Source organism: Vicugna pacos, chromosome 3, assembly GCF_048564905.1.
Source record: "Vicugna pacos chromosome 3, VicPac4, whole genome shotgun sequence".
In the NCBI taxonomy this organism is placed as follows: domain Eukaryota; kingdom Metazoa; phylum Chordata; class Mammalia; order Artiodactyla; family Camelidae; genus Vicugna; species Vicugna pacos.
This window is the reverse complement of record NC_132989.1, coordinates 91,741,271-91,763,725: the sequence shown is the minus strand read 5'-3', so window position 1 is coordinate 91,763,725 and position 22,455 is coordinate 91,741,271. Positions and strand designations below refer to the sequence as shown.

Genomic DNA, 22,455 nt, shown 5'->3' with positions numbered 1-22,455 from the left:
ATTCTATTTCTTAATTTTGTGTTTAGAGTTGTGAGTTTTTGTTCATGGACGAGGAAGGGATAAAAATTTTTACCTATAATGTCCTTCTCAGTTTCAGTACTAGGATTACACTGAGTTTACAATGTGATTTGGAAGTGTTCTCTTTCTTTAGTCTCTGAAAGAATGTATATAAACACAGTATTATTTCCTCCTGAAATTTTGGAGGAATTAGCCAGAGAAGCCATTTACGCCTGCAGTTTTCTTCATGGGAAGGATTTTAATCATGGATTCAATTTTCTTGGCAGATTCAGACCAATTTAGATCTTCTGTTTTGGGCTATTTTTTGATAAGTTGTGCTTTTAGAGAATTTTTCTATTTTATTAAGTTATCAGGCTTCTTTGCATAGAATTATTTATAATACGCTTATTGTTATTTTACTGTCTGTAAGGAAAATCTTCATGGCGAGCTAAGGATGCGGCTTTCCTCATCTTAGGAGTAGGTATCAGAGTTAGTGCCCTAAGACCAGAGCAGCCATGCAGTGCACGGGCAACGTCTTAGGAATGAAGGATGGAAAAAAGAGGAGGAGGAAAGAAGACATGATGGGAGAGAAAACTAACAAAAAAACAAAGCACAAAACCATAGAAACAAGTTCATGGAAGGCCAACACCTGAGGCTATGTTTAACTGAAACGAAGGTTGATTTAGCTGGTACGACTTACCTGATACTTAGCACTCATTTATTTTCCTTAGCCTTAGCCTTGTCTGGAGTGGGTATAAGGATCTGCAATCTTCTTACCCCAAGAAAATACGAAATGGTACAACTTCCAGTCCTGGAGGAAATACACCCACAACTGCGTCCTAGTCTGGGGGGGGACCTCAATCTCTGGTTGCCTCTCTGACTCCACGTAACAGACAAACAAATACGCTCAGGACCTTGGCATCAGGAAACTGTTCCTAGGTCTATGTTTGATAAATTCGCTTTCCTAATATTTATTACAGCATTTGAAACTTCTTCCATCCTTAACACTCCCTGGAAAAAAGTCAAACTGGAAAAAAAGAATGAATTTATAACCAATCTTTCAACCACAGAGTCTGGGCAGCGCAGCCAGTAACTTAAAAAACTGACAATATTTTAGCTCCTTCACTTAGCTCTAAACCTTTTACTTTGACTTCTACCAGAGAGTCATCTGTTGTCCCCATCATGAAGGCAGAAGGAAAAGAAAGATATTAATAAAGAAGGAAAGTAAAGGAGGGAGGTTCAAATGAGGTTTAGGAGTGAGAAAGGAAGGTAGGAGTCATGGAGAACAGGAGAGCAATCCAGCCGCCCGCCACCTGGGAGAAAGCCTCAACATCGCCACTCACATCTAACCCTTGCCGGCTGCAGCGCATCCTTCCCTCACTCTCTGATGCTCACCTATCTCAACTCTTCTTTCTCCTGCCTGGAGTGAAAAGGGATGCAGAGAAGAGGGAGGCCATTCTGGCAGAGGGGTTAACTATCCTCTAAAATTCTAGGGTTTCTTTGGATTATTTGCAGATTGTGCTTTTATCCCTGCTTCTCATAACCACGGTGACATGAAATAAGCTTTTACAAGTAAAGTTAGGTTTTCATGAAAATTCTTTGAAATTAGGTCCAAAATTCCCCAGACCAGCTAGTTGTGTCCATTTCATTATTTTATACCTTGTGTCTTTAACTCAATTTTTCCACCATCTCTTTCAGGTAATTCAACTTTCATTCAGCAATTATTGACAGGAGGTGAAGCAGTGATCATCTCAAGTCCCTGCTCTCAGAATTCATGTTCCAGTTGAGACAACTGGCTATAAATAACCCCACAAAAACATAAAATGCAATGAGAAGGTTGTAATATGTGCTGCAAAGAAAGATAAAGGAGGGGTATTTGAGTAGAGAGACCTAAGCAAAGTGTGGATAATGCCACATATTGGGGTGCGAATTCCTTGCAGAGGGCACAGTGATGAGCTCACACTCCTTTTCTAAAACATTTCTGAAGAGGGACACTTTTTCTGCAATTTCAAAGCATCTGGTTATTTTCTTACCCACTGTACAAGCCAAGGAAGATGGTGCATTTTCTTTCTCATCATCTTCCAGGATGGCAAAAGTCAGATTCTGATGAGGGTCTCATGACAAGAGAGCCTTCTTAAGTGTCTAGCATACAGTCTCTGAACCACACTGTCTTTGCTTTCTGTCATGATGTAACAAAAGTTCTTAATTAAAACGTGCCTCATTTGTTAACAGCCAGGCTCCCTGCTCAGATTGCCAGTCAAAGCTCAGCTCCAATCAAGTTCCTGGTTCATTTTCAAACCGATGTTTTCCCTTTAGTTTGGTAGTTTTAAATTCACTGTTACCTAATAGCCAGTTCCACCTAGTTAAGAGGAAAATGGAACATTCAGCTAGATAATTATTTTCATGATGTGAAATAAGAGGGGTGAAAGTAATGCTGGGGAATCAGAATTCATGACATCAGGCCTTAAAGAAGATCATTAAAACAGGGAGGCCAAGTTTCCAGGAGGGTCAAATTGTCATAGACTGTGGTCAGTTCATGCATTTGATGAAAGATTTTCAAGGGGGCTTGCAAAGAAGCATTAGTAAGGAAATAGTAGTAAGTTTAACTCCTGCAAGAACCTTTCTCCTCTACATGATGCTTTGAAATTTAGGAAGCTGTCTCTCTGTCTTCTCTGGAAAAATCAGGGGAAATTTTTTATTCCTCAAAGTTCTTCAAGTGTCTCAGTGATAGGCGCTACAAAAATGGGTGGATTTGCCTAATTAATGAGTGGCTAAAAAGCACTTTGAAAATCCTATCATCAAAGGAGCAATTTAAATGAAAGGATCATTAGATTATATATTTATAGTCAAGGCAGATGAAAAGGATAATGATGGGAAGTGATACAGTAGTTAATCAGGAAGGCTGTGAGCGATTCCTTTTCCAGAGTAATAGTTACTGTCAACAAGCCCATTCAGATCATTTCCTGAAAGGAGATTCTGAGCAGCTGTACAGCACTGAGCCATGTCACTCTCTCGACAGACGTTCTTTCACAATATGTTAAATCTCACTTACTGGGAGTCATTGCGTTGGGAGACATAACAATAACGGGTACCATTTTCTGAGGACTGAATTAAGTACTTTCCGTGTGTACTTCATTTATAGCCCACAATGACACTCTGAGGCAGGTGTTATTGCTGGGAAATTTAGGATTAGTAGTGACCATCCACAGCTACTGTCTTGGAACCAGAATTCGAATCCAGCTCTGTCAAACTCCATAGTCGATTTCCCCAAACATTGCACTCTATTGCCCTAAGAGTCCTCACTTTCTTTTTCAAAGCCTTACTTTTTTGTCCACATAACATTTTCTATTTATATATACAGACCAGGGAGAAGATACAGGGACTCTCCTGGGCTGTGGACAACATTTCTTTTTGGTGTCATTCTAAATGCTCTAAAACATTCTAGAGAATGCTTTATACTTTATGCATTGCCTTTCTAACATGTTAGCTTCAGAATTCAATACTGCATGTAATACTGTGTTACAAAGATGATACATTTTCCTTTGGGGGATAGTGTTATTGAGGCACTTTGAGTGCTGTGAAAAAAATTAAAAGCTATTAAAACTAACAATATGAGGGGGAAATAAAAGCAAGTAAATTTTTGACAAAATGTTTTCATAGCTGTCAGGAATCTTCTGTGATATGTGTCCTTCTATGTCCAACCAATCCATCAGCATTCTCTTCATCTAATATACAGGCACTCACATAGCCTTTTTCACCACTTGGCTTGGGCACATCGTCAGGGTTAGATGGGAGCCTAAATGGATGATTTCCTATGTGGTAGCACCTCAGTTCATATAGTCTCCAAGTTCTATCTAATGTCAAATTACCTTTTTACTATCTTTAGATGGGAGCTAGAATTTCTACTTCTTGTTTTGAGTTTGTTTCTAATTTTTATGAAATCCCTTTGCAGGTTCACCCATGAAGCATTAGGACCAATCAATCTTTAGATAAAAGGCAGATTGGGTAGAATCCAGCAGAATTCAGAGCAGTGTGGAACAGAGAGTCAGTCTTCCCTGGAGTTTGCATTGCAGTGTTGGGGAGACAAACAATAAAGAAAAAAACTATGTCGAATATGTAATATATCAGATGGTGTGATATATTCTATATTCATTTGCTAGGGCTACCATAATAACAAACTGGTGGCTTAAAATAAGAGAAATGTATTCTCTGGAGGTTAGAAGTCTAAAATCAAGGTGGTCCTTGACCTCACCTGTATCACATGAACCTTTACCTCTGTCATCACAAAACATTCTTCCTGTGTGTCTCTGTTTTCCTATGATGTCTTCCTCTTCTTGTAAAGACACAAATCATATTGGGTTAGGGCCATTCAATGACCTCATCTTAACTCGATTAAATCTACAAAGTCACTATTTCCAAATAACATCATTTTCACAGATATTGTGGGTTAGGACTTTTAATATATCCTTCTGGGGATACAATTTGACCCCTAACAGATGCTATGAGAAAAATTAGGCAGAGAAACTCACTATGATATGTATATAGATGAAGAGGAGTATGTATCAGATACATTATTAAATAGAGTAGCCGAAAGAAATCTCATTGAAAAGGAGTTATTTGCATAAAGATCTGAAGATGAGAGAGCCAGCTAGTGGCTGTTGAACTAGAACACATGCAAAGGCTCTGTGGAGCACATCACATATTTTCAAAGAACAGCAAGGCCAGTGTGGCTGAAGCAGAATGAACAAGGGGCTGAGTAATGGGAGATGAGTTTTGAGAAGTAACAGGGGAGTCCGATCGTAAAGACTTTGGCTTTTATTCCAAGTGCAATGAGAAGCTCTTGGAAGACTTTAATCAGAAGATAACACAATCTGACTTGCATCTTAACAGGAACTCTCTGGCCACTGTTGAAAGTAGCCTCTAGGGGACCAGGTGGAAGCAGGGATCCAGCTTAAAAAGCTATTGGAATAATTGGTGAGAGATGATGGTGATTTGACTGTGGAGATGTGAGAAGTGGTCAGTTTCTGAATGTTTTTTGAAGGTAGATCTAACACAACTTGCTGTCACCACAGATTGGTGGTGGGGTATGAAAGAAAGAGAGGAGTCTCACAGACAGAGAAAACAAACTTATGGTTACCAGTGGAGGAAGGGGGTAGGGAAGGATAAGTTGGGAGTTCTGGATTTGCAGATACTACTATATATCAAATAGATGAAGACAACAAGGTCCTACCGTATAGCACAGGGTACTATATTCAGTACCTTATAATAGCCTATATTGAAAAAGAATATGATTATATATATATATGAATCACTATGCTGTATACCAGAAATTAACATAACACTGTAAATTGACTATACTTAATTAAAAAAGAAAAAGAAATGACTTAAAGGTGACACAAGATTTTTGGCTAGAGTCACTAAAAGAAGACAGCTGCAAATAACTTAGATGGCCAGAATGTGAAAATAGTTGGTACTGGAAGGAGAATCAAGAGATCACTGAACATAATACGTTTCCAGTTTGTTTTTGATACCCAAGAGGAGATGCATGCGAGTCTGTACATGTGAGACTAAACCTCTCTGCTCTGCATCTCACCTTGGCAGGTACTGATGCAAAACTGGCAAATACTATGTTGTAGTGTGAGCAGGAGCTTGAACAAAAGGCTATGTGGTTTGTTTGGAAAAATATCCCAGGAGAAATGTGGAGGCATAATAGTGTTTTCTCATGATACAACTTCAGGCTTTATTCATTTATTTAATAAACAGATATTCATTATGAAGTTTGGCAATTTTCAGAACTATATATTATGAGGACTTCCAAAGGATGGGAGACCAAATTTACAGATCTAAGATAAAATATATTGCTCCCTTATTAGAAAAAAAAAACCATAGATAAGAGATGATCTAACCAGAAGACAGAAGCAGACCAGCCCAAAAGTTCATGGAGGAGGGACGATGTATCGTTCTTTATTGGGTGGTGGCAGGAGGCTCATTTTAATCCCTTCCACAGAAGAATGTTACCGTGGCCTCTGGGAGGGAAGGATCCACAAAGCACCCAGCACAGGCTCCATGTGGGACCTGTCCTCAGTTTTGGACAGAGTGAAAGTGTTCTCTCAGTTTTTTCTGGGGAGCAGCTCTCTTGGCAAGAGGAGATGCACCTGCCAGTGCATGCTCTCCAGGAAGTTCTCCAGGTCATCAAAAGCACTGATGATCACATGCTTCAGTCTGCCAGGAAACAGGGCTAGAAGTATGTGTTTTCAGGTCTGTGAGGTGGAGCTGAGATTCATGTAATTATTCCAGAAAGAAGCTTTCAGTTTGCAGATTTTCTCCCACACTTTCATTTTTTCTCTTCCAGGCTGGTGATCTAAGAATACCTCTATAAAGATGTATCTTGACCTTGAGGTCCAAGGTTGGGGCCCAGAGGTATTTTCAATCATAGGATCTGTTCCTTTTCTCTCCATTCAACCTCCAGTTTCGCATCAGAGACACAGCGAAATCATTCAGTGTGGACACACACCTTCTCTTGATCATATTCTGGGTTGTTATGAGATGCTCTGAAGCTCTAAGTGGGGTTGAAAATGTAAAATGTTATACAGATCTTAGGTTAACGTCTTAGTTAATGCCACAGATTAATGGAAGGTTTTTTTGTTTTTCCTTTAAAGTAAGTTTACTAATCATTCTACAGAATAGGAATAGGAGGGCAAACTGGTTAGTGACTTGCTCAACGTCTTACACTTCGTTATCCATGGAAATAAGAGTAGAATCCAAGTCTGTCTTGATTTCTTGATCACGTTTTCATACATTACTCAGTATTTCACTGTAAACAGTATGACTGTCAATATTTGGCAGACATACAGCATCAAGTTGTATCTCTAGAAGGAGCTTCAGTAGTCCTCTCACTCCATGCAAATTACAATCAAATCTTCTTAAGATCTTAAAAATCTTTCCAGATGCTCTGAGAGAAAAATGCCTGATATAGTGGAAGGGCCACATGTTTTGAAATTAGGTAGGTGCTGTCACTCACTAACTCTGTAACTTCGAGCAATTGTGACTTAAAGATTCTAGGAGCCTCTGTTTCCTCTTCTATACAATGAGGATAATAACATTCAGGCCAAAGACTTATTTTTATGATTAATCATGATGCTGTATTTAAGGAATGTAACAGGCACAGAATAAGTGATACCAGCTGAATAATAATGATTATTGTTTTTAAAGGAAATCTGTAAAATAAAGAGCACTCACGTTGACAAACAGGTAGGATGCAGTTATGAACTGCTAGGTAAAAACAAACAAACAAAAAACACACATACAAATAAGTAAGTAAATGTGATAGTGATTGGATAATGAGAGGTTTCTGTGGCTGAAACAGTTGTTGGAATTAGAAGTATTACACAGCCTCGAACATTTTCATATGTTACTTTCATGGGTATCTTTAGCACATAGTACCAAGGATTTTGAAAAGTGTCATGGACAAGAATAAGTTAGAAGAAGAAGAAAAGAGGAGGAAGAAAAAGGAGGAAGAGGAGGAGGTGGTGGCTTATACATAGTGTATGGAGACTTATGTGCCCCTCAGAATTACCTGTGCCTAGGAAAGCCTTTTGAAATTGAAAAGGAAATACAGCATACTATCTTGGCAGTGTCTGTAAAGTCACCCACTGGTCTTATCATCCCTGCAGAAAAAATATCTGAACATCAGTGCTCTTATATGGAGATGGGGGATGTTAGGGGGCTGTAGAAGGAGCCTAGAGAACCCTCAGGCTTGACACACCCCTCCCCATGTCCCTCACTCCCATCCCCATTCTACCTATGGACAAACTGAAGCAAAGTGGGACTTCCCACCACCATTATAGTCAGAGTCAGGAATAGCCAAATAACAAAACTCCTGATACTTATAGTCAGTGTTCTGCATGCAACATTGGATGAAAATAAACTTTCAAAAACTCATCCATATTGTTTCCAAACACCCAGAGACACTTAGAGTAAAGGGGCCACTCGGGCAGTGGTTTTCTTCCAGACTCTTGTTGAAGCTTTCTTTCCTTCCAATTAATATGCCTTTCAGCCCAAGAAAATCTGGGGTTGGCTCTGAAAGGCTGCGATCTCCCTCAAGCCCGTGAGCCTGTTTTCCTCCACTGCGGCACAGTTGGCCTTGTTAATGAGGCCCTTGGGGGAGAGTTCATGGTTGCCAGCGCCTCCCGCGCCCTGGCTGCTGATTTTCACCGGGCATCAAAGCTTCCGAGAGTTTATTACCATATGTTCTATTTCCCTTTTTAGCACTGTTTGGGCTCTGTGTTCAAAGACAAGGTACTTCCTACAGTCAAGCTGCAGCAGTTTTTAGAAGATGATTTGAGCTATAACAAGAACGCCGAGCTTCGCTGAAGACTCCGTCTGGAAGAGAACATTCTCACTTTCGTGAGTAGCTATGTTTCAGAACACAATTACATATACATATTAAAAGACTCTATCAGCTAATCTGGGCAGCAGAATTTTTCCTGCTATCCTAAACTTACCTTTCACACTGTCAGCCTCAATAGTATTAAGGATGCCTGTCAGGGTCTGGATGGAAGGAAGTCTCAGACAGGCATAATGTTTTCTTGTAGCTAAAAGATCAAAATAGACTCCACAAATTAACTTCTTGTTTGTTTTTCTTGGAGATGATTTTCCAGTAGGGTTGACATAGCAAAGAATTTCTCCTGCAGATCCCGTGCTCTGATTGTAGAAGACGGTTTATAGAGTTAAAATCCTGGAAGTGGTGTCCCTTGAAGCACCAATGATTTTATTTTTAGCCTGTTTTATGAAATGTTTTACAAGTGTGTTTTGTGTTTATATTTAAATACCCTGGCCACCCGCACACTCCATATAATGTGATCAAACTTACTAAAAAAGCCTTAGGTAGCAATATTTATACTCAGGCAGGAAAAGGCTACAGAAGCTTAAAAATACTAACTTGTCAATTTAGAAATACAATTAAACCATGTCTTACATATTTTCCTTCTTCTTAAATTCATAATAGATTTCTTTCCAGTTTGTGGTCATGATTCCCAAAGGGAAGTCCCAAAGTTGCCCTGGTTTCCTAGTAACAGAATCAGGTATAAATTGTGTGCCTTTATTTCCAAACATCTGTATCCAAGCAACACATTAAAGTGTGCTGCCAGCTGATGTATGTATAGTTGGTAGGTAAGCTTGACTTTACAGGAAAAGGTTAAGGGGGGAGGGAAAAGACAGGCATACAAAGCAAAAACAAAAGCAAAATAAAATCACAAGGAAAAGTAGTACTGTTCTTCATTTATGTTTTATAAATTTTCTCTGCTAAATCTGCACAGAAAAAAAGATAATCAGGCTATTATTGTTTGATAAATTACTGAATTCTGGGGGAATTCATAGTTTTGGGTTAAATGAGATACTTTACTGGATAGTTAGCCATTCTAGCCTGAAAAATAACTCAGGAAGGCTTCTGAGTGGCCATGAAAAGGCCTGACTTGGCCAGTGGAAGAGACTCACAAAGGCCCAAAGCACTGATCATGAGTAGGAGAGACTGTGAGCTCGGAAACTCATCAGCCAGGTCTCTAAGAGCAGTGTGCTAACATCGTGTGGCCTCTGGTATTCCAGAACTGAGACTCATATTCTTAGCACAGTCCTCCGTACCTCGATGGATCCAGAAACTTAAGGCATAGACTGGCAATTCTGCTGGAAATCCATATTCACTTCGAATTAAACTCTTCCAGATACGTTAAGTGTCAGGCTCTAAAATTAAAGGCACCTACCAGCTCCATGCCCTCTGGGAACAGTTTTCACCTTCTCTAAGCCTTAGCTGCCTCGTCTTCAAAGCAGGATTAATAGGGAGAGGAGGAATTGGGAATTATTGTTTAATGGGTAACAGAGTTTCAGTTTGGGAAAGTGAAAAAGATCCAGAGATGGTTGGTGGTGATGGTTACTCAACAATGTCCATGTACTTAATGCCACTTAAAAATGCTTAAAATGGTAAATTTTATATGATGTGTGTTTTCCCACAATTTAAAAAAAAAACAGGAATAATAACAGTACAAACATGGGATTATCTTGAGAATTACATGAGATAATGAACAGTCTGCACAGTGCCTGGCACATAGTGAGTGCTCAGTAAATGGTCGCTGATATTGTGATTCACAGTAACATTAACAAAAATTCAGCCTTGTACCCCTGCAGGAGTCACAACAGTATCAGGGCTTGTCATTCCCTACCTCATCACTTGTCCCCTCCCCACTGCACTGGCCCACCTCGACCCCTTGTTCCCTAGGCCCTGTCTTCACTATTTCCCTTCTCCAAGTCTGCATCTCTTCAGCCTCCTTCTACCAGGACTTCATCACAAAAGTCCCAGACATGCTCGTGGGGGTCAAGCTCTCTTACTAAAGTTGCATACAAAACCAGTCCTAAAAGGAAACTATTTTAAATCCAGCCACCAGTTGATAAGAAGATCTTCAAAAGGGCACTAAAGCATTGGCAGGTGCAAGACTAGCCATGGGTAAAACTACAACACAAAGTTGGATTTCCATTTTCTCTTATTCTTGCTCAAATGGGAATAGTACCAGTGACCAGCACTTTGGGGTTTGGAGTGAATTTCACAGTTGTCCATTCATTCATTTCATCCCCCTACAGGTGACCCCCGGGAACACAGTCACCCCAAGACTACCATTCTTGACCCTGCAATTTGATGGTACCCTGCAGCTTTCATACACTCGTGGTGCCTAATAGGACCTATCCTCCAAGGCCTCTCCCTTCCTCTAGACACCTCAAAACATAGATGGTTACAGCTAGAAAGAACCTTGGAAGTCTTTCAGTCAATGCTCTTCACCTCACCAATAAAAACCTGAAGCCGGCATAGTTAGATAATGAGACCAACTTCATGTTTCTCTGCTTTTGATTTCACTGTCTTCAGTCTTCAGAGACACCTTGCACTATCAGCCACTCCCTCCCACTTCTGTAACTGCCATTTTGCCTCACAATTTGTTCTTCCCACTTTACATTTGTAGATGCTCAGATGTCTCCCATTTTTAGAAAAACAATTGCTTCCTCTATCTCTACCTCCCTCCAAACCCTAGTCTACGTTTCCTCTCCCACAGTCCAGAGCCCAAGGGCGCAAGCTGCACTCACTCTTCTCACCTCCTCACCCCTCACTCAGCTTCACAACCCAGCGTGATCTACTTTCCCACGCTTCCAAAATTGCTGTCTCAGGCCAACAGCTGAAGTCTTCTAGGTCTTTACAGTCACTTTTCAATCCCATCTTGTCTGATCTTTCAATTGCATTTGACACTCATCAAATAATTCTCTCTTAAAATGCTCTTCCCCGACTTCCTCCCTGTCTCTCTTTTGGTTTTTCTGCAAACTCTCTGGTTACTCCGACTCAGAGTTTTCAGCTAGCTGCCCATCTCTGCCCATACATTCGATGTTAGGGTGCCTTAGGGATTTATCCTGGACTTTTTTCTTTAGTTTTCACTCTATAAATTCTTCCTGGACAATTTTTTTCTGCTTCACTTTATTGGCCAATAGTTCTGGAATCATTTGCTTCTGAGCTTTATATGAGTGCCAACCCCATGCCTCCATTTTGATAATCTTTAAGAAACCTCAAATTCAACCTGCTTGTACCATTTTCCTTCCAAAATGGGCTCCTTCTCTTATTTTTATTTTAATTAATGGTCTTATTATGCACTCAGTTGCTAAGAAAATATTTAGAAGGTGCCCTTATTCCTCCCTCTTCTTCAATCCCATTTTATACATTCACTCTTTTATGCATTGAGGCAACTGTGTCCCCACAGGTGCTAGGTTCTATCCAGTCACCCCTAATTCATTCCATTTAATTCATTCTGTTGCCTAAATAATGACCTAATTTGCCAAGTTATCTTCTCCACCATCCCCTTAGTTTATGCTCCAGGTCTTACCTGAACTACTGCCATAACCTCCTACTTCCCCCACATTCACTCTTGCTTTCTTTAGTCTTCTCTTTGCTATAATATTTAATCCTCTCTATTAACAATGTTTAATTATCAAAATCTTCAAAGAAGTTTTACATTGAACAACGAACATGCATATATGTACTCTTCACTTACGTTCCACAATTGTTAACACTGCACTATATCTGCTTTATTTCACTCTTAGTATTTAACACTTTAGTGAGCATAAAAATACTCACATTTCTATCTATACTATTTGAAAGTAAGTTAGACATTTCACCCCCTGAATTCAGCATGCACATCAGAGTATGGAGGATGTCTTACATAACCACGATATCATGTCTGAGAAAACAATGATATAATGAACATAATTATCTGGCATCACAGAGACTTTCAGCTTTGCTTTAAATCATGTTTTTCTCCTAAAAAAATAAACACAGAGGGCAGACAAAGGTGGAGTTTTAGAAGGTTAAATGCATCACTAAAGGCATAATATCCAGTTCACATTCCCAATTTTTCAATTGCTCCAAGAATCTCTTTCTCTGTTGCGCCCTCCATCCTCAATCAGGGTTCTCTCTGGATTAACTCATTGCATTCCATTGTTATATATCTCTTCTACATTTTAGTTTAGAATTTTTCCTAGTCATTTTTAAAATGGCATGAATTTTTTTGTTAAGTTCAAGGTAGTTGCATTGTAGAATGTCCACGCTCTGAAGATGTTGGCCTATTTCCTTCTTATTTAGAGATGCTACATTTTAACATTGGGGGAAAGTGCTGACAGCTCTCTGCTCTCTTCATCACAACCATATATTTTTTTTCCTTTTTCAATTAGAAAGTGATTTGTTAGGTGGCCCTCTGGCATCATGGTAATGCCCTGTTCCTCAACAAGCTTTCACCCAATGTTTTAGTATCCAGTGATGATCACTGGCTACAGCAATGACTAAGTTGGGGTGATCTCTTCAAAATGTAAATCTGATCATCATTTCTCTTCAGTCATTTTATATTACTGCAGAATAAAATCCAAAACACTTAGAACGCCTTCCAAGACCTTTCAAGGTCTGGATACAGCTACAAACTGTTCTTTCTTTTCTCACCTCCTTACTCTACACATTCTATCGAAATTGGTTTTCTATTGGAAATATGCAAGTTAGATTCAAAGTTCACATATTCTGCCTTTAGCATTGCATTTGACCTTCTAAAAATCTGCTTTTCTGCTCTTTGTGTTTATTTTTTAGGGGGAAAAAAAACATATGACTTGAAGCAAAGCTGAAAGTCTCTGTGAAGCCAGATAATAATGTTTTCTTTTAAGCTAATCTCTTTTGCAAAGCTGTGGATTCCAAAGGTTCTTAGCAGGCAATAGAGGGTCTGGTTCTTTGAAGGGATAAAATGTCCAAAACAGTTTCACCTTTTTAGCTCAAGGGAAAGGAAGCGAAGTCATCTGATGCACTTTCTGTGTTTTGTCAACTACTGTTGACAAAAAGGTTGGCCTGAAATTTCTGCCCCTCTGTTTCCTCCAGAGAAGGATTAAAGGGGAGACAAATGATAATGTGCTTAATTTTTCTTCCAGCAATTTCAGCTTCCACTACATTTCACTTTTCAAATTCTTTAGCTTTCTGAGGTTATTGTTGTTAATAGAAACAATAATTGTTATTATTATTATGACCGTAATATAGCACCTGCACTTTTATCCTGCCGTCTGGAGACCATTAAAACTTAAATAACCCATTGTTATCTTTTTTAGGTGAGAGAACACATGTGTAGACTATTCTGGCAACAGTCAGTGTGTGTCCCTCTGAGGTCAGTACTCGGACCACTCAGTCCTGCATGCCGATGGGTAGCCCTCATCCATGTTAATGACAGAGCGGCAGGTAACTAAGGGAGTATTTGTTAAAGATAATACAGCTTGAAGCAAACTTACAACTGTTCCAGTTGGAGACAAAGTCATGCCTATACTGTGGACATTAACAGCAAACACACATTTTGGCTAAGAATAAGCAAGACATTCTTCCACGGAGTCTCACTTTTCCCAGGTTCCTCTGCATCCGGAGGATGGGTTTCCAGTTTCAAAGTTTGCTTGTCTTTCCACTCCATCTGGTTCACCAAGAGTAGTTTCTCAATTCCTGTCACTCCTCTTCAGTATTGTCCTCTTGTGCCTCATGGTCTCCTAGGGCAAAAATCTCAGACAACTTTAATCATGTACATCGTACAAAGTCAGCCTCTGGGGCAAAAAGGAACTTTGGAAGGCCAATCAAAATAAGTTCTTGGTCCAAAATGAGTGGCCCCAGGCTAGATGTGGGTGGTCCTTGAGAAGAAAAAGGGGAGGATTTGAGAGTAAAGGGGCCAGAGGTTGTTGCCTTTTCCTAGTGGCTACATTTCAAGTTTATTGCCATGGTCTGTTACTGAATTCATGCTCCGCACAGTCTCCTCATCGCCTCTGAGCTCTTCTTGTCTCTTAGGAGAAGCTGTTCATGTATAGCTGGCAGGTACCAGGGCAGTCCTAAGAAAGTAACAAATGTCTGGTTGTTTGGACCATGAAATAAAACAGCCACCCAAAGGCCACTTCCTTCATCGTACTATTTAATCAAAGGCCGCATGTCAAAACCCACTGAAGAGAAAACCCATAATCAATGAGTTAAGATATTACCCTTCTTGGAATCAGGTAGGCCCCCTTGTTTCCTAAAGATTTAAAGTACACGGGGAAGTACAATAGCTGAGTACAGAAATATTCTAACTGTATTCAATATGTAGAGAATACCTACTCAGTGTGGACTTGACTCTGAGGATAAGGGTCCTGATTCATAAGGGGCCAACAGTCTGGTAGGGGCACAGATGCATCAACAATTAACCAAGTATTAACACAGAAATAACTGTGTAATCATTGATGTAGGGTCACAATGATAAAGAGATTACTTTTCTGGGAGACAGAAAAGAGTCCTCAGCAGGATAACAATGTCAAAGGGGGGGAGGCCTTAACGAATCACTGGGAGTTGATGAAGTACAGCAAGAATGATGGGCAGAGGGAAATAAAACAACATGCCCATTTTTCCCCTGGTAAATCTTTTCTAGGCATATTTTTCATTTCACTCTTGTTTCCCCAACGATAGCATACGTCAGCTACCACACACCATCAGGTAATTTTGGCTGATAGTTTGAAAATAAAATTTTCATGTTCTTTTAAATGCCATGAAATGGAAACAGATATGTGCTACTCGGGAAAGTCAAATGTAGACAGTTTCACCAGACCACATATAGTTAAATGAAATAATTCATTGTGGAGAGGTCTGCAGTCTTTTCCTCACTTCTTTTGCCTGATTTTTTTACTTCTTTTCCGCTTCTTCAAGGAGAGAAAGGATGAAATTTCCCGCATGTACAGTTTCTTGAGAAAATAGCACAGAAAGAAACACTATACTCCTGGAGGCCTGGCTACATCTGGGGGAACTGAAGTGTCAGGAACATGTCGTGGGGGCTGCAGATGGTGTAGACAAGTGAGTTGGTCTTAAAACTAAGATGATAGGGAAGGGATAGAATGGATGACAATGTGCTTTGGGGTAGAAGAATAAGAGTCCTAGTTTTAAGGAAGAGAGGAATAGAAGCACACAGAAGAATTTAAAATATGTATTTGGGTTTGACTTGTTTAGATAGGACTCTACTCTGGCCTTGAACCAAACAGGGTGTAGCTCCAAAAGTATTTCATATATAAAACATGTAATCCTGTAGGGTTGATCTATGGTTCACAACGTGAGAAGTGGAGAAGGATGGAAATTTGTATTTATTAAATATCTGTCATATTTATCTTGTTTCAGGCATTTTGTTAGACATTTTACATGTGTTACTCAATACTCATATTAGGTTTCTTTCCCTTTCTTTCAAAGCCGCCCACTCTTGGGAGCTCCAGCCGTGTGTGTGCCTGCAGCACTAGGTTTATATAATGAGAACTTCCAATGCTAGATTTTCCCTCCGCTCACCACTCAGGCCATCAAACATACTGCATATTCTTTTAAGCCCCACCAAAATTTACTTGTGTGCCAGATCCCAGCTAGAGAATTGATACACAATTTACTTATTAGTATTTCTTCATATACCACTCCTCACACAGATGCAATTTTTTAAAAAATGTGGCTGTAAGAAATTTTCACTTGGCAAGGTTCACCCCGTCCAAGCAGTGGTTATCTGAATTAATCTGCTCTGGGTCCCTCTCTGCTAACAAATGAGGTGTTTTCAATGACTGAGAAAGTCCACCCATATGTGGTTGGATGGAGTGGCCTCATGGGGATTTGCTACTGTCTTAGACAGTTTTATTAAGCTGTTTGCTCTCCGTATTCATTTCCTAGAGCTACTGTACAAATTAGTACAAACTTGGTGTCTTAAAACAATCAAAATTTATTTTCTCCCAGTGCTGGAAGCCAGAAGTCTGAAATCAAGGTATCAGCAGGTCCAGGGAACTATATTTAATGTCTTATGATGAGCTGTAATGGAAAAGAATCTGAAAACTTTTTTATATATATATACATATATATAATGAATAATTGAATAGCTTTGTTTTACACCTGAAACTAGCATTATAAATCAACTACACTTCAATAAGAATAAAAATTAATTTTTTAAAAAAAGATGTCAGCAGGTCCACACTTGTTGAAAGCTCTAGAAGAGGATCCTTCCTTTCACCTTCCGGCGTTCAGTGGCTCCTGGCACTCCTTGGTGTGTGGTAGCATCACTCCAATTTCTGTCCTTGTCTTCCCTGGGTCCATGTGTGTCCTCTCTTTTTATAAGGACACTAGTCGTTGACTCTCCAAATCTTGGATGATTTCATCTTGAAGTCCTTAATTAATTATACCAGCAAAGGCCATATTTCTAAGTAAGGTCACATTTTGAGGTTCTGGCTGGACATGGATTGGGAGTGAACAGGGGACATTATTCAACCCACTACATTCTTTTGTATAGTCAAACCAAGTGAGAAGGAAGCCTAAGGGAAAGCAAATGCTTCCCTGCCCCTCTGGGAACAGTGCTTCTCGTTTTGCTATCCACCTATCACAGGAGGTGGCTCTGTATCACAGCAGTTATCCCTCACCCAGTTCTTATCACTTGACTGCCTAGAAGAGGCTGCCTTCTTACTGCCTTTCATCACCTGTTTCCATGCATCTATTTTTGAGATGTCCAGCACACGCACAGACATTCTAAATTACCTTTCAACATGTGTGCCTTTCAGGATGACAAATTTGTGAATTTCTCACACAGTGAGAACTGCGATTTACAATGCTTTTTTTTCCTAGTCCAATCTGCATTTTAATCAGCTGAATTCTGGATGTGGCTCAGGTTCTAACTGTTGTGTCCATTTTAAGCATGTTCCTGGTGTTCTTTAAGTCACTTTTCACTGTGTGACAGTTTCCCCATTCCAGCCAATTTGAACTAAATTTTCCAAGGGAAAATTGGAAAATTGGTAAAATCTACACTACTCTTGCTGTCTGCATGTAATGCCTGTGCTTTCTGAACTCTAAGCCCAGACACGTGGTCTGTCCTGGCTGAGTGCTCTCACTGGAACTACATATTTGAAATCCAAACTTCTCTGGAAAGTCAATTTGTCATAAATAGAGGAGAGTTCAATAAATACTGAGCCAGGTCTTGTGAATAACATCAACTATACTGCCCTTGCCTTCTGTGAAGACAAAAATACTTCCACAAAAAGAATGTTCTCTCATGTCAAATCTCAAACTTTTCTTTCCCTGATTTATAACTGAAATCAAGATAAGAAATAGGAAAGTCACTTCAGTCTTAGAAGAACTTGTTAGCAAAGCAAGATCTGTCTTAATATGTACAAACTAAATATTTGTCTTAATATCTGCAAACGTAGAACTCTTCCAAGATTTTAGAGATGATTTCCAAAATCAGTCATCTTACCAGTGAAGACCTATAAAGTTCTTAAGCTTTAGTGGTGATGAGGATATGCTAGACAATCAAGTTAGTGATGCAGTATGCAAATTATCCAACAAAGTAGATCCAAGTATTCTAATTTGTTGCAAAATGAAATATCTCCATTGTTTCTTTAAACCATTTTGCAACTTCTTAACTTCTAATTCATTTAAACATGTATGTTGTGTTTTTTTAGTAAAAAAAAAATCTTAAATAAGGTAATTAGGCTATCCATTCAAAATATTTAATTTCCTTCCTGTAAAAGAGATTTCTTAAATATTTGCCTTCCCTTCATTATTTCTTGGTTATTTTTAAAACAACTTCACATCTCTTAAACTACTTGATAGAAAAAGGAAAACATATTCATCTTCATTCAGAGGCTATTGCAAGTTACAGCCCTCTTGCCTGAGTCTGCTAACAGTTTGAATGAAGTCCAGCTAGTACCTTTGGGGTACAATATAGATAAACAAACACAATTCAAATGAAAAAGAATTACATGTGGAAAGTAACTATTCTAACATCAGCAATAAACAACTCAATTTCAAGTTTGCCCAGTCTTCAGGTGCTTGTTTTTGATGTTTTGTTCCTAATAAATCTCTATAAATGACCCTATATTCAAGATCTGGGTCTCTGTGAGAAGAGTCCTTGTTGCTCTTCCCGTTTGCCCCATTGTCTCTGAACGTGGGTGTGTGTCAGCTGGACCAGCTCCTGCCCTGCCCCATCCCTGATCTCCCATGTTCATTCCTGAGCACTCCACAGTCTCTCTCACCTTACGTCCTCAGGTCACTTGTGAACGGACAATCTCAGCTGTCCCAGAGAATCAGGCGAGAATTGCAGGTGCAAGCTGGGATGTCTTGTTAACTCACACCCCTTGCCTCCGAGGCCTTGCACATGTGTAGAGGCTGTTAACAGGCCGCTGTCTCATCACAGGGCAGGCAAAGAGCCCACGCGGAGGCAGCCACAGTGCTCCACCCTGCAGTGATCGCTCCAGTTTGGGCACATGCAGTGACACCAGGAAGGAAACTAGTCCTCCTTCTCTGGTTTCCTACTGAAAGGATATGAGCCCTGAACTCTGTAGCTTTGTTTCCTGACACATTTGTAGTGAAAGGGAATGAGAAAAGCAGATGTAAGCAATTTGGAGATAATCTTTTGGATTACTCCCATGATCCAGTTCCCCTCAAGGACAGTCCCATTAATTAATTAATTAATTAATTAATTCTGCTGTGTAAAGATTAATAATAATAATAATAATATAATAAATTCCCTTTTTAGATGATACAGGATTTAGTTGGATGTGTGTTTCTTACAACCTGACATAATCTTGATGAATACAAAAAGGTGAGATTCTGGGAACAAAGTTGAGCATAAACCTTAGGCACAGTGGAACCCTGGAGATGTACCCTTTTGGAGGGTTGGGGAGGTGGTGGTAACAACTGGAGAGGAAAATAGAATGCAAGGACGAGAGAGGAAAAGTCCAAAACTCAGGATGCTGTTGTAAGTAAAAGTAGGCCAGGCAATCTCCAGAGCTCTACGAATCAGAGGAACGGCAGAGGCCCAAGACAGATAAGAGACATGTGGCATCAGGTGTCTCAGATTTGATCTCTGGGAACTGGGCTACCAGGTAATGAGTTGGCACAGAAAATGAACCACGAGTAATAAGGAGTTGGCACACCAGAGTCCTAGTAGGCTCAAAAGACCCACTGCTATAGCTCTGTTAGCCACTGCGTTCACTCTGCCTAGGGGTCTGTTTGCCCCCCAGAGTCTAGGATAGAATGAAACAGGTTGCAAGGACAGGTAACTAAAGCCTCCACAACTCTCCATCCCACAACCACTTCAATTGTCAACCTCTTTTTGCAGGCTAATTTTTTTAAATTCTTACTTTTATTGATGTGTAGTCAATTTACAATGTTAGTTTTAGGTGTACAGTAAAGTAATTCAGTTATATATATACATATATATATATTCAATATATATATATTCAAATTATTTTCCATTACAGCTCATTACAAGAAATTGAATAGTTTCCTGTGCTATAGAGTAAGTCCTTGTTGTTCATCTATTTTATATACAGTATTGGGTGTCTGTTAATCCCAAACTCTTAATCTGTCTGTCCCTTTCTTTTCCCCTCTGGTAACCACAGTTTATTTTCTATGTCTGTGAGTCTATTTCCAGTTTGTAAATAAAACTGTGCCTTTTTTTTTAAGATTCCACATATAAGTGACACCATATGATGTTTGTCTTTGTCTGACTTACTTCACTTAATATGATAATCTCTAGGTCCATCCATATTGCTGCAAATGGCATTATTTCATTCTTTTTATGGCCGAGTAATATTCCATTTTGTGTGTGTATCTCCATTCTTTTATCCATTCTTCTTGCAGGTTTAATTTTAAGTCATACCCCTGAGTATGATTTTTTTTTGCCAGTTCTTAACATGTATGAGACTCTTTCTCTCCAGTCAATTCCATTTCCAAATACGCCAGGTTCCAAATATTTGTTTGTGTGAGCTGAAAAAGTAATCTTTTAAAATATATGTAAGCTTAGTAGGTTTTTGAGGGTTGGTCTGGAAACTCAACCACAAAGGGAATTGATGGGAAAATGGACTCTAAGCTGAAACTCAAGACTCCAACCACACGTCTTCCCACCCAAGCTCCAAGCCTAAAGCCACAGCCACTGCAGAGAGAACATGACAGGATTCAGACTATCCCTTCCCTGTGCATCTCTAACAGCCAATGAAAAGGGAGCATTGAGTGTTCTGGTTATCTACTGCTGTATTACAAACCACCCTTAAAATTAGCAACCATAAGTTGCATGTGAATAAAAAAAAACCACTCTACTATATCGTATGATTCTAGGAAGTCAGGAATTTGGGTAAGTTTCTACTGAGCAATTCTTCTGCTCACTTGAAGTCTCCTAGCAACACTTGTGCCTGGTAGCTTGGTTCCTTGCCTTCTAGAACATCCCTGAGGGCTTCACTCACATACCTGAAACCTCAGCAAGAATAATTGCAAGGTCTTACTCAGCTGGGTCCTTCTCCCTCTCCATGTAGCCTCAGAGCCTCTCTCCATTCCTCCAATAGAGTAGTTGGACTTCTTACACGGCATCTCAGGACTCCAAGAGAATAAAGTAGAAGCTGCCTATCCTTTCAAATGCTAAGTCCAAACTGACAGAACATCCCTTCTATCAAATTCTATCAGTCATATTGACACAGGCCAGCCCAGATGCAAAGGGAGAGGAAGCAGACCTTCATCTTTCCATGGGAAGAATGTCGAAGAATTTCAGCCATTCTTAGTCCTACCACATTGTTCTTCTAGGATTCATAAAAGGGCTACACCCTCAACTTTGGGGTCTTGCCTTGTTTTCAAGCTCAAACTACTTTCAAAATCCACTGCTACGAATTTCATCAAGTGAGTTCAATAAGCCTACATTGATTTATTAAGCACTGGGAGGGAATAATGTGCCAGGAATAGTCCCATGGCCTGGGAATATAATGATAAGCAAGGTAGACAGATCATTTCTACCCTTATGTAGATTACATTCCAATAGATAATATAAGAAAGTAAAAAGCAATCGCCATAACCTCTGACAAGTTCTACAACAGGGTATTTGAGCAACAACACGTTCCAGGAGAGGTGATATTAAAGGGTAACCTACAAGAGGAGTAGGAGCTAGCCAGACCGAGAGAGGAAGAGTATTTAAGGCAGAGGAAAAAATTTGCAAAGGACTGAAGTTTTTATAGACAGTATGGTGTCAATCTGCTTCTAGAATAAAGTTGAAAAGGACTGAAGGATATGTAAAGAAAAAATAGTGGCAAGAGAAGGCTGGAGAAGTAATCAGGAGCCAAATCAATAAAAGCCTAATAATCACTTCAAAAAATCAGGACTTAAAAAAAAATCAGGGAATCCGAGGCTGAGAACTGAAGGATTCAAGCAAAGAAAAGACTTAATTAGATGTATAATTCCAAATAGATCGCCTGGCTGCAATGGAAGGAATGCAGTGGATGACAGCAAAGCTGGAGGCAAGGAGACTAGTTAGCAGATTAAGCAGTAATATTGGTAAAAGTCAAGGTGGCCTGAATAGGGAAGCCTGAATAGAAAAAAGTGGGCAGTAGTTTTGAAAGCTATTCAGAAGGACAAGTCAACTGGAAATGGTGATTGGATGTAGATGGTGAGGGAGATGAAAGAGGAAAGGCTGCCACCCAACTAGTGATTAAAGTTTTGGGGAAGATTGATGCCATTCACCAAGGCAAGGAACACAGAGAAGGCTCAGGATTGCAGTATAAGTCACTGACACAGAAACCAATGAGAGCCAGTGTTCAAAAAAAGGTGAGTAGAGTAACGAGTAGTTTCAAATGCACTCCCCATTCATCAGGCTCTGAGCTAGAAAATGGGAACCAAAATTGACAAAGTCATTCTCCCTGCCCTTGGAAACATTATTGTGTTATTTCCCTGTGTCTGATAGCTACCTTGGCTTCCTTGGTACTGAGATTTTTATCTTCCTCTCCAACAATTCTCCTGGAATCTGGAGTCCTGGCCCAAATCCCAGTTTGTATGGCATAATACCTAGACATGTTAACTCATTACTTCTTACAAAATATCACTGATGTGGTGTTTGACTCCCCACTGCTAAA

General features: G+C 39.7%; 1 long non-coding RNA gene across 2 annotated transcripts; it reads right to left on the bottom strand.

Annotated features, from left to right (window-relative positions):
• Nucleotides 1-5,936: 5,936 nt before the first annotated feature.
• LOC140689795 (uncharacterized) lies at nucleotides 5,937-9,061 on the bottom strand. 2 transcript variants are annotated; one of them, XR_012064913.1, is made up of 4 exons: nucleotides 8,975-9,061; nucleotides 8,502-8,700; nucleotides 7,574-7,664; nucleotides 5,937-6,556 (listed from the first exon to the last, which is right to left on the bottom strand). It is a non-coding gene; the product is annotated as an uncharacterized lncRNA (long non-coding RNA). The 2 variants fall into 2 exon arrangements; XR_012064911.1 differs by lacking the exon at nucleotides 7,574-7,664.
• Nucleotides 9,062-22,455: the final 13,394 nt, after the last annotated feature.